Source organism: Periplaneta americana, chromosome 9 (assembly GCF_040183065.1).
Source record: "Periplaneta americana isolate PAMFEO1 chromosome 9, P.americana_PAMFEO1_priV1, whole genome shotgun sequence".
NCBI classification, from domain to species: domain Eukaryota; kingdom Metazoa; phylum Arthropoda; class Insecta; order Blattodea; family Blattidae; genus Periplaneta; species Periplaneta americana.
The window spans coordinates 31,868,232-31,880,568 of record NC_091125.1 but is presented as its reverse complement, the minus strand read 5'-3'; the positions used below and the strand labels follow the sequence as shown (position 1 = coordinate 31,880,568).

Sequence of the window (12,337 nt, the reverse complement as noted above, 5' to 3'; positions counted from 1 at the left end):
CGATGACAACTGAACTATGAATCTAGACCTACATGGAAACGCCGTCATCCCTCATCTAGTGGCACCAGAAATATTGTAAGCATGGAAGAAAGAAAACTGCTGTAAATTTATATGCGGACTTTGATTCCAAGATAGGTTAACAGACGGGTGCCGAGAATTCATGACTGCCAGGGACCATCAACCTAACGAAGTAAAAGTATAAAACATACGGCGATTTGAAACGAGACGAGGAATACTTATAGATATGAAGTCTTCTTCTTCTTCTTCTTCTTCTTCTTCTTCTTCTTCTTCATGCATTAAGCCCTACAAAGGCTTGTTGCGCGCTCCAAATTATTAGTTCATTGGTCTTTTCATCGTTTTTTTGGTCTTCCTATGTTTCGTTTCCCTTCTGGTATATAATTTAATATTTTCTTTGGGTATCTTCTCTCATCCATTCTGTCTAAGTGACCTAGCCATTTTTGTCTATGATGGTCTATTCCTTCATTTAGGCTAAAAATCTGTAATTGATTTCTTATGTCTTCATTTCTGATTCTGTCCCTTTTAGTGACTCCCAGAACTGATCTTAAAAACCTCATTTCTGCTGCCTGTAGTCTACTTTTATCTCTACTTGTCATTGTCCAAGTTTCACTACTATATAGAGCTGCCATAGTTTTATAAAATTTTATCATCGTATCTTTTCTTACTTTATTTTTTAAAGTTCTTTTAATTGTTCCGCATATTTTTGAAAACATTTCAACTTTATTTCCAATATCTACCTCTTTAATATATGATACTGATGATCCTAAAAATTTAAATGTATTTACTTGTTCAATTATATTATTGTCTAATACAAGTTTACATCTTAGCGGATGAGTTCCTTGAAATGCCATAGCTTTGGTTTTATTTTTTGATATATCAAAATTGTAATTAATAATTATTTTATGGAGTTCAAATATCATATAGAAGAAACTAAATAAAAGTAAATGTTTAGGTGAGGGGTTTGGACTTTTTCCATTGCTGGTTGTCACAATCAAAAATTAAGACAACGTTTCGAAGGGTGGTTCTCCCTTCGTCTTCAGGTGGAAGGAAGGAGAGAAGAGAAAAAACCTACTGTTGGGATGACTGAACAGTCATACAGAATAGCTGTACGCAACGATCCCAACAGTAGGTTTTTTTTTTTCTTCTCCCCTTCCTTCCACCTGAAGACGAAGGGAAAACCACCCTTCGAAACGTTGTGTCTTAATTTTTGATTGTGACAACCAGCAATGGAAAAAGTCCAAACCCCTCACCTAAACATTAACGATCCACCATTGCTTTCCAACCCCTCATTTAGATCAACAATAAATAAAAGTAGTGGAATAAATTATACAGTCACTTACCAGGAGATGAAACATGATGTCAAAGAGTCTGTGCCTCCCCTGAAAGAAATTAACAGTATTTGAAATTGTTTCACATAAAATCGAACGTTTCTATGTAAATTATACATATCTCTATACAATATTCAGGGTGTTTCAACTTATGTGGGGAATAATTGGCTTGTGGATAGTAGACTTGAAAACAACAAAAAAATATACATGAACATATATTCTATGGTGAATTGTTTACAAATTATAGGCCTATATGTCTCAGCAGTTGGTAGAAGACATATTTGTTTCACTAAAGATTGTGGTTAGATGTTAACTTGGAGTTAGTTGCTAATTCCATTGTACTATTAACATTCAACAAAATTTCTTTGCTACAACCAAATTCCTTGGCTTAAAAACCGATAATGAGTTAAATTGGAAGAATCAGATTAAAGAAACTACCTCCAAACTAAATTCAGCATGTTTTGATATCACATCTATGCAAAAAATAGTAAATATCAATAACTTAAAAACAATACATATATCAGTACTTTGCAACTTCCAATTAGTAATGAGTTTTGGAATAATATTGTGAAATAAAAATAAATTAATATTCCACAGACAGTAACAATATATTCCTACAACAAAAAAGAGTCATTACAATAATAGTAGATGCCAAATGTAGGGAATCGTGTAGGACTATTTTCAACAACTACAAATAATGCCCATGGCTTGTCAGTATATTTTTTCATTAATAATCTTCCTCGTATGTAATGGTGAAAACTTTGTAACTAATTCATAGCATAAATATTCGTCAAAAATTACTTTCACATTCCATCGGCAAGTCTATCGTGCTATCAAAAAACAGTGTAGTAAAAAATTTTAATAGCCTCTCTATGGATATAAGAAACGAAACTCAAAACATAAGATTATTTACGGCCAAATTAAAGAAGTACCTAATTTCTCACGCCTTCTATTTTGTAGGTGAATTCATGACATTCAACAACGCTTCAGTCCACACCTGTGGGGTAACGGTCAGCGCTTCTGGCCGCGAAACCAGGTGGCCCGGGTTCGATTCCCGGTCGGGGCAAGTTACCTGGTTGAGGTTTTTTCCGGGGTTTTCCCTCAACCCAATATGAGCAAATGCTGGGTAACTTTCGGTGCTGGACCCGGACTCATTTCACCGGCATTATCACCTTGATCTCATTCAGACGCTAAATAACCAAAGATGTTGATAAAGAGTCGTAAAATAACCTACTACTAAACTAACAACGCTTCATGAAATTGATACTAAAACTTTGTGTTGTACTAGTAGACTATATCGTAAACCTCTTCTGTATATATTTCAACTAGACGGTGACTATAAATTAAGACAAAATGTTCTTGTGAACATATAATATATTCTGTCCTTTAACCTTTTGTTAAATTTTCACTGCTTGTATACTTTATGACCTGGTAAAGTGTAAGAGAAGGCCCTAAGGCCTTAATTCTGCCAGTACAAACAAAACAAAACAAAACAAAACAAAACAAACAAATAAGTAACTAAATAATAATAATAATAATTATTATTATTATTATTATTATTATTATTATTATTATTATTATTATTATTATTATTATTCCCATAAGGCATTCGGATTAACTCATATAGCGTGATCACTTGTGATCCTAAGGTGCTTTCAAACATAGTTTCGAATTCAGTTTAAATACCGAATACTTGGTTGAAGGTTTTTTAACGTTATCGTAAAACTATAAGGCGAATGCCAGGTAATTTCATAGCTTGGACTCAGCTCGCCAAATACCATTTTGCTATCACCAATTACAAAGATAATCTTGCAGTTGATACAGCATTGGTGAATAACCAGTTAAAAGATCCCATAAACATAATAATAATAAAAATAATAATAAATAATAATAATAATAATAATAATATAAACCTTATATTGACATTGTAGGAAATATAAAATAAACGGATATGTTAAAAACGTGCGTTTCCGCAAATATTAAAAAGTAAACCTTTTACAATATCCACATTTCCGATTCGCAAAGTGAGAAAGCAAAACGAACAAAAAATGCATATTAACCACAAAAATTAGATCAGAGTGTAATTCAGCGAAAACAATTTTATTATACATTCTATGAAAATAATTTTTATTTAATTTCAGAAATAAAAAAACCTGAGAGGAAATTAATGTAAGACAAAGTTTGGAGAATATATTATCAGATACAAAAATATTGTGTAACTTCTCAGAAGAATTTATTAAGGACATTTTCAATTTTTTAATCCTATTTCGATAACGAGTTCTTAATTTTGGAAACTGCAAGAGTGGTGAGTGATTATGAAAATACGAAGAGATGCGTATTCGATTAAATTTGTATTTAATTCCGTTGCTCTCTCACATACGTCGATCCAAACATGGCCAACATTTTGGCCCCTCTATATTGTTGCTCAGCGGACAGAGACTTTTGTTTTCTCGACTGTTTGCAGCGATCATTGCCGCTCTATTCTAAGAGCGTTGTTTGTGCAGCCTTGATTTAGAATTTAATTCACTGGCTGAGAAGAAACTGCCTACTGAAGGATGCACTGGAAGGAATGATGAACGGGAGAAGAGTTCGGGGCAAAAGAAGATATCAGATGATAGACCACATTAAGATATGTGAATCATATAAGGGGACAAAGAGGAAGCCAGGAAATAGAAAAGGATGAAGAAAGCTGAGTTTTTAGTGAAAGACCTGCCCTTGGGCGGAACTGTAAATAAATGAATGATAATATAGTCTATGAAAATTGTGAAAATTACTGAATTTTCTCACCAATATAGCGGTAAAAATTCTGAAGTCATTGGTTTTCATTCTGGACAAAGAGGTATAGTCTCTGACACTGCTCTTCAGTAGTTCAGAGGTTTTGGTTTAATAGAGGAAGAGTTTGCTTCTATTCTATTTGAAAACATTTTAATAGATTCTATAAAATCTTGAATTTTCACAGATATGGACGAAGAACATTCCATTACTATTTAATTCTGAATTTGTAAGACAGATTTTATAAATAACGTTTATACAATATACACATTAATTTAAATTACTATTCAATGTGGAATATGAGAGCTTTGGCATATCCCAAATAATTTGATACTTCACCATGTGGAAGGTAAATGACAGGATTATACAATCGTACACCAATCTCAAAATTCGAGGTCGGTTGGAATCTGCCGTTATTATTTTGAGTGCATCAAATGTTATGACTTAAATTTGAGGAAATACCGCGGAGAAACTCAACCATGTAATCAGTCCATGCGGAAATGGAAGCCAGGGTCAAGCGCAATCTCGGACCATGAGTCCCACTTAGTAATATCTATACCACGTTGATGATCTTAAATGTTATGTTTTATATAACGATGCTCGCCATCTGCCGAGGTTATATCAGCTTCGCCGTTGTGTCGGAATTTTGTCCCGCAGGAGTTCTTTGACATGCCAGTAAATCTACTGACATGAGCCTGTCGCATTTAAGCACACTTAAATGCCATCGACCTAGCCCGGGATCGAACCCTCAACCTCGGCCATGGAAGGCCAGCACTATACCAACTGCGCCAACCAGGCCGTCTCGTTGGTGATCTGTATTGAATAATGATTTGTTTTATTATTCTAGTTGAGAGACCAGGGCCTGTACGCTTTCTAGCTCTTGTAAAGGTTTTACAATTCTTTTGCTGCTTAACGAGGCATATTCAGCATTTGTCGTCGAAAATATCGTCTCTGTTGTGCTTAAGAAACATCCGAAGGGTCCAAATTTAGATGTCATACAGTAGTGTAGGATATGCAGAATTATTGTTGTTTAATTTTAAATATTGTTCTTTATCTCGGTTAACCTTGAAATTATGATTTAACATTCCTAATAATTTTGAAACTGCTACCTTTGATTTATACGATTTAGGGCCTACAACGCCTATAATGCAGGTAGCTTCACTTTACTTACACGACAATTGCTATTCCAAGCAAATGAACACATTTACTTGTCCCTACAATTTTTATTTCGTATTGGGTCGACGTCCATGAAAGGGCGTAATTTTATGTTAATGCAGTCATATCTAATTTAGAGAAAGTTTAGAATAAAGCTTCAATAAATTCTTATCTCGAAAGTGTCTTGGGCGTACAAGAAAGAGCTACTGATTTTAAATTTCGGAATTTAAATATCATATTCTCTGTTAGAAGTTCATATGGACGGACAAGACAATCAACCGCAATCTCAAGTTCGAGGCACTAGAGACATGTATAATCCGAGTTTTGCTATACGGCTGCCAAACTTGGACATTAACCGAGAGAAAACGCTCAAGTATACAAACATGCCAGAGGAAGATGCAAAGAAAAATACTGGGCATCACGCTACGAGACAGAATGACTAACGAAACACTACAAAGACTAACGAACACTACTGACGCAGCAGAACGAGCCACGGTAACGAAGTGAACCTGGGAGGGATATGTGGCGAGATTACACCAGGCAAGATGGACCCATGCAGTCACGATGTGGGACCCCTACGTCGGAAAGAGAGGACAGGGAAGACCACGGCTCAGATGGTCTGACATGTTTACCAGAGAGGCGGGGAAACAATGGTCGAGGACAGCAAAGAACAGAGTTTTGTGGAAAGAACTAGGGAAGGTCATTGTAAATAGATAACGTAATCAGTATTAAGATATTGTAAATAGTCAGTATTAGTGAAAGTGTAAGATAAGTTTTGTAAATAGTAAAGTCAGTGTTGAGAAAGTGTCAGATAAATAGTGTAAATAGCAATCAGTGTTTGTCAAAGTCCCAGTGTCAGTATAATGTGTGTAATACAAGAAAAAATGAACAAAGAACAGAGTGTTGAGACTGGTTAAAGTCTAATAGAATTATTAGCCATATCACAAAAGTAGTGTACACGACAAGCTCGCCTGGATTGGCTCACCAAGCGAGTACACTTGAGTCATCTCTGTCGAAGGGGGTTCTAACCCCATCACAGGAGGCAGGTGCCCAACATGGGACATCATGGCTAACATTCATTCATTCATTCATTCATTCTCCATTATATGCAATTCTCCGTCAAAATGTTCGATGCAGAAAGGAAAGAACAAATATTCAATTATCTTTTTAAGTAGGGCTATATCAAATACTAATATAAATTAGGCCTATTAATTCAGAATCATGGAGCTGTAATTATTAGAAATCGAATGCAACTCAAGTGATGTTACGATTAACTAACAGCATGTGTGTTTAAAGTAATAAATTGCAAATTAGTCCGATTAACAGGTGGGAGTCGCATTGTGTCCATCCGAACATACGAATTGACCTCTTCAATTTCGTCGGGTATTAACATGATCCAACAAGTCATTCACTATAGTTTGGTAAACTGTTAAGTAATCGTGCGCCATGTTTTATATACTAAAATAATTAATTAATTGTAAATAAATGAAAAATAAATCAGTAAAGTACCTACAGAAGTAAACAAGTAAACAAACTAACAAACAAATAAATAAAAAAATATTAATTACATAAATAAATAAAAATAAATAAAATGCTCTGTGAACTATATAGAATTTCAGAATTTCATTATGTTCGACATTACTGACTCTCACTCATCAAGAACTACTTAGGGTTGAATTTCTGTTACTATGAGGACAGGAGAACCCTTCCTGTGCACCTAAAAATAAAATTTCTGAAGTTAAATGTAACTTTTACCCATGGCCATTAACTAATAAAATATTTATCACCTAGTTCGGAAACGAATTTTGAAAATTATGCATTACATATTTTGCAAAAATTTTGCCTAAATAAACAATACCTATTCGACACTTTTTACTACGCTTATAACCCAAAACATTCAGTTAGAAACTACTTAAAATGAGCATCATTGTTAAGTGTTATCTAAGTGAAATGGAAACAGTGTAGACCAGTGCTTTCCGAATTTTTTTATAAGGTGATACTCTAGCAAACTCTAAAAATTTAGTGCGTCAACTTATCCCTTAAATGAAAGTATCCCACACATTGAAAGGCTACTAGTACAACTTTCATAAAATAAATAAAATAAACCAACATATTTCCACATATGAGGCGAAATAAATATTTACATAGAGTTCTAAGACGAGGAAAACAATCACGCTTGTTTTCACCCTTGGTTTCAGTTTTTCAGTGACTCATATGTGCTTGGCGAATCTTACAAATATATTTTATGTTTGGACGAATATGGGATAAATTCACTCGCATTTCTTCATCCAGCATTTTTAAACTGCCACGTTTCACTGGTTTGATAATGGACATTATATAAAATCCTGCTTCGCAATATTATATGGTTGAAAACTGCAACAAAACCACAATAACTCGTTAAGCAAGATGCAGAAAATCTTCGAGTAAAATCCAGAGTCTGTTCAAATAATCTCTTTGGTGGTTTAACTTCAAGTTTCTATCATTTTTAATCTCTGCCAATTCTTCTTCTTCTGCTAAGGAAAGTCCACTAACTTCAGACGACAAAAATGGATTTCTTATCGAGTCATAAGCTTTTGTGTTCTGACCTCGGAAGTAATTTCCGAGTTTATCTGTAAATTGAATCTTTTATTTTGTTCTTCGAATCACAGTGAGATATATTTGGGAACATTTCATAGCTGTCTTCTTTCACTTTCCGAGACCAAATTGCTAACTTGTCTCATAAGGCAGATATTTTGTCTCATCCTTACCTTGCAAACTAGAATTATACTTCTATACTACAACTATACGTACATCTATGTCTGTCAAGGACACATGTCTACAAGGCAGCTAGGTAAGCAAGGGGTGATCAGCGATTTTCTTACTTCATTTCAGTTATCATGATTTAATAGCTCGAAATAATTAAATATACCAGAGAGTTCGCGACACTCCATACACCTTCAGGAGACACCAGTTTGGAAAGCTCTGGTATATACTCATTATATCAAATTGTCCCTTCATTTTCACGAAGGAGAAATACCGAGCTTTCATTTCCAAACTTTCCAGTACAAATAACTATTTATTTCAAATAAATTGATTTGAATATGTGACAAATAGAGACGCTGCGAATGGACGTATGACTGTGTGATAATTGTGGGAAAGACAAATACGCAACTTATGAGTGAATCGGTTGGCGAATTGCTTGTGAGAAGTCATGTGAATGAGTTACTGTGTTTGCGAGAGGATGTACTGTATAGTTCGGTCAAGGGACGAGCCGAACCGGGAGCAGGTTGCTGCGGTAGGTTTGTTGTCATAAGTTTGTGGTTAAATTACAGACCTACCAACTTTGATGCATTATGCGCGAATACTACTTGCAATTAGCTTACTACTTCTGTCCTTCCGCATTGACACGAAAATCTTGAGAATTCAGTGGTGATAGCATTACTTTCATGTTTAATATTATGTATCCGTCCCATCATTATTATTATTATTATTATTATTATTATTATTATTATTATTAAAAAGCTTATTCCCTACTAAATTCACGTTCCCCCTTAATTCATCTCTGTTAGGTTGGCAGGTCTGATGTTACATGCGGTCTGCGTTTGTCAAGAATGACGTTCAATATTTCACCGATGAGGCTGAGTGCTTGATCGCAATACATATATGAACAAGCATGTATAATATGTCAACAAATCAATGAGCGAATAGTAGTGTGAGCAAATGATGTGGAGAAGTGACTTGTGTGAGATGATCTGTGAAGGTAAACAAACTTACATATGAGAGCAGATCGGTTGAGCTAAGTGTCTACATGTGTGAGAGCTATCGTATTGAAGAATGGAAATGACCCCGTGAAGTGAGTGCAAGGAAATTGTGTAGTGGAGTGCTGACATGAATATATGAAGTTGAATAGCACAAAAATTATATAATTTAAAGAAAATTGAAATTTGAAAAACGTGTAGACAAAATATTCAATATCGTATTGAAATATTTTACTTAATTAAAATGTCTTTTGCATTCATTCTTGCACGTTATGTAAATTTTTATCCACTTAAAGTCCTTTAACTTCGGAAATTAAGAAGATTTTAACTGATATGATTATTGTAACATGAATTACAATAATATCAAAAACTGTTCGCTGTCATACATGATTCATTTTTGTGAAAACGTTAACGTGCTTTCATTTGATAGTAAATGTAAAAATGTGTATACGAAAATACTGCAAATTCCATTCTTCCATATCTCATATGCGTTTAAGAAACATTTCACATAACACTTAGTACACTTAACTATTAATTATAAACATACTGGATTTAAAAATGTTGTAAGTTACGTTTCTTTGTCTTATATAATTAATTATGTTTTTATTTTCGACATTTCTTTGTTCTTTTTATACTCTTTTAATTTTCTTCCTTCATTCTTCGCTGTTGATTATTTTCACTTCCCTTTAGGCTACTTGAACTGTCACAGTTGTGCTACTGTTTTTATTTCGGTTAATTTCAATTTTAAATAGAGTATAGTAGAAATCTAGGGTAACGCTGCATCTTCGCCTAAGAGTATGCAGAACTCCACTAAAACGATGGAAAATATTCATAATGAAGACGGAATTCGAAACAAATACTATGACTTTAGCTTTCCATCTTAATCTTTGCGTACAACAGGTTCGACACTTAGTAAATATTCAAGAACTATACTGGACACCAGATACACTTTGCTTGAAACTTCTTTTAGGATCGTCTTAATTAATTAACTAATAGTGTAATAAAATATCCCTCTAATTCTTAAGAACCAACGTCTGCTAGAACCATACCTGGATATTACTATCTTTAGAGATAGATGAAGTCCCGAACATTCATAGCCTATCTCTTTTTAGCAAACTTAGTGGATTTATATTTTCTTAAAGTTACTTTAGGTGTATAGTAGACTCTCCTAAGTTCGACAAAACAGAATTGAAAGTTCAGTGTGGCAGGTGAAATGAATACAAACTCGTATTGGTTATCCATCAACGAATACAGTACTGTACTTGCATTTCCTGCCCGCCCCGAGACTTGTGTACGCGCTTCTAGTTCCACTGTGGGTTTCGACAGTTACGTCTCACAAACGGCACAATTCTCAAACAGAGAAAGAAGAGTTCATTAATTTAAAATCATTGATTAAATATGGATGTCCTAATCAATAGAATATTCTGTTTTCCTTTAACAAAAGTATCACTACAAAACATAGAACCAATTCCCATTCAAATGGCAAACCCATTTCTTAGTGCCTGTATAGGGGCATATTTAATTTTTCTACGTAAGCAGTCGAACTATAGGAATATCGAACTTGATTTCTGTCGAACTTAATAGCGTCCACTGTATTAATTTTATAAGCTAATAGAACATTTAAACTCCAATCTTATGCTTTCAAACCCTATACTTTTTAAACTTTTAAATTTACTTTAATTGTTTAATTTATCTCCGATTATATTAATGATAACAGAGTAATAAAATAAGTACATTACTGTTATGATGTACAGTAGTGGCAAAAAACCGGACCGACGTAATAAACAAAGCCCCCAAATGAGCCACTGCGCATGCCACGCCCACATTCACAAGATAACGAGTAATCTATTGAAATTGTTGTAGTTTCGACTGCTGACGTAGCCCATTTCGAAAGCCATTAGAAAATAAGCTGGTAAAATTCATGTTCTGGGAATAATAAGTTAATTAAGTACCTGAGCCATAGCTGCGTGGCTGTTGTTCAACTGCACAGGTGGTTTCGGGTCCAAGGAATATGCACCGACGCTCTGGAGTGAACAGGCTCTGAAATCAGCTACAAGGGTAGGTCCGGTTTTTTTTTTTTTTTTGCCACTAATGTGCCTTTCAGCTTTCTACTTCCATAGTCATTCAGTTCTCTTCAATATTATAATTCACCTTTTCCTAAGTCTACCTTTCCCTCATCTTCCATTTAAGATAATAACACATATCTCCCATTTCACACTCACATGGCATATTTCATGCATCTGAGTGTATTGGTTTTAATTTCAATAGCAATATCTGGCTTTAATAGTGAGTTTTTTTAGTTCTGCATTAATTCATATTCACTGAAATTTTCCGTTTCTAACAACTCCAAATATTCGAAGCAAAATTATGTTTGCATTCTCTTCAAGACTCGTCATCTTTCAGCAAAATTCACGTACCGAACTATATGTTATGTGTAGAGTATAGGTCACTTCCAGTTTTCAGTTTCTAAAGGCTGAGGATCTCTGCTTTGAAATGCCTCTTAGGGCTGGGTATGATTATGTAGCAAGTCGTTATTGTCATTACAATCTCCTTCGTGTTATTGTTCTCAGTTATCAAGGACTCCAGGTATTTGAAAACTGGAACACTTATTATAGGAGGAGTCATAATAAAGGCGTATAAGTTATTTTATTTATAGGATCCTCTTCTACTTGAGGGGATACATATCATTTTGTCTTTATTGATAGAGGTCCATGTTCCTCACAGGTACTTCCCAGTTTCGCAGTTCTCTCCTCCAGATAGGCTGTACAAAACTACGAGCTGCATTTACTGTATCGGTACTGATTCTGAATTAACCACTCCAAGTGTTCCATAGATGTATACATCTCTCATAAAATTCTTCAAAGAAAGGTTGAACAAAATTGTCGACGATCTATTTCCTTCTCTTCCTCATCATAGAATTATCATTATTATTATTATTATTATTATTATTATTAGTATTATTATTATTATTATTATTATTATTATTATTATTATTATTATTATTATGGATTAGGTCATATGCATGTTCCATAATTTATACATAATATAGCCGATCTTTTCATCTCTACACAAGACTGCCAACATCTCTTCGAATACTTTCGTATAGTTCAGTCCTGGGCACAACGGGGAAGTGGAACGGAACTTTGAAACCCCTCTTCCATGTTATTTCCGTTTCATTGTCTTATAAACAGTAGGCACTGTGAATCAGTGATGGATTTCAAGCGACCAGCGAGAGCGAAAGTTCGTAAAACCAATGATGCAATCCGTCACTGAGTGGGTCTAGTCGTCTCAGCCGGAGAGGTGGAGTGAGAAGTTAAAGGGAAATCT

At 34.5% G+C, this 12,337-nt stretch overlaps 1 long non-coding RNA gene across 1 annotated transcript in view; it reads right to left on the bottom strand.

Moving 5' to 3' along the window:
- LOC138705637 (uncharacterized) overlaps positions 1-12,337 on the bottom strand; it is a 381,721-nt gene that overhangs the window by 183,696 nt on the left and 185,688 nt on the right. The window contains exon 3 of the long non-coding RNA XR_011333706.1: positions 1,359-1,397. This is a non-coding gene — a long non-coding RNA (uncharacterized lncRNA). The remainder of the gene's footprint in view (positions 1-1,358; positions 1,398-12,337) is intronic.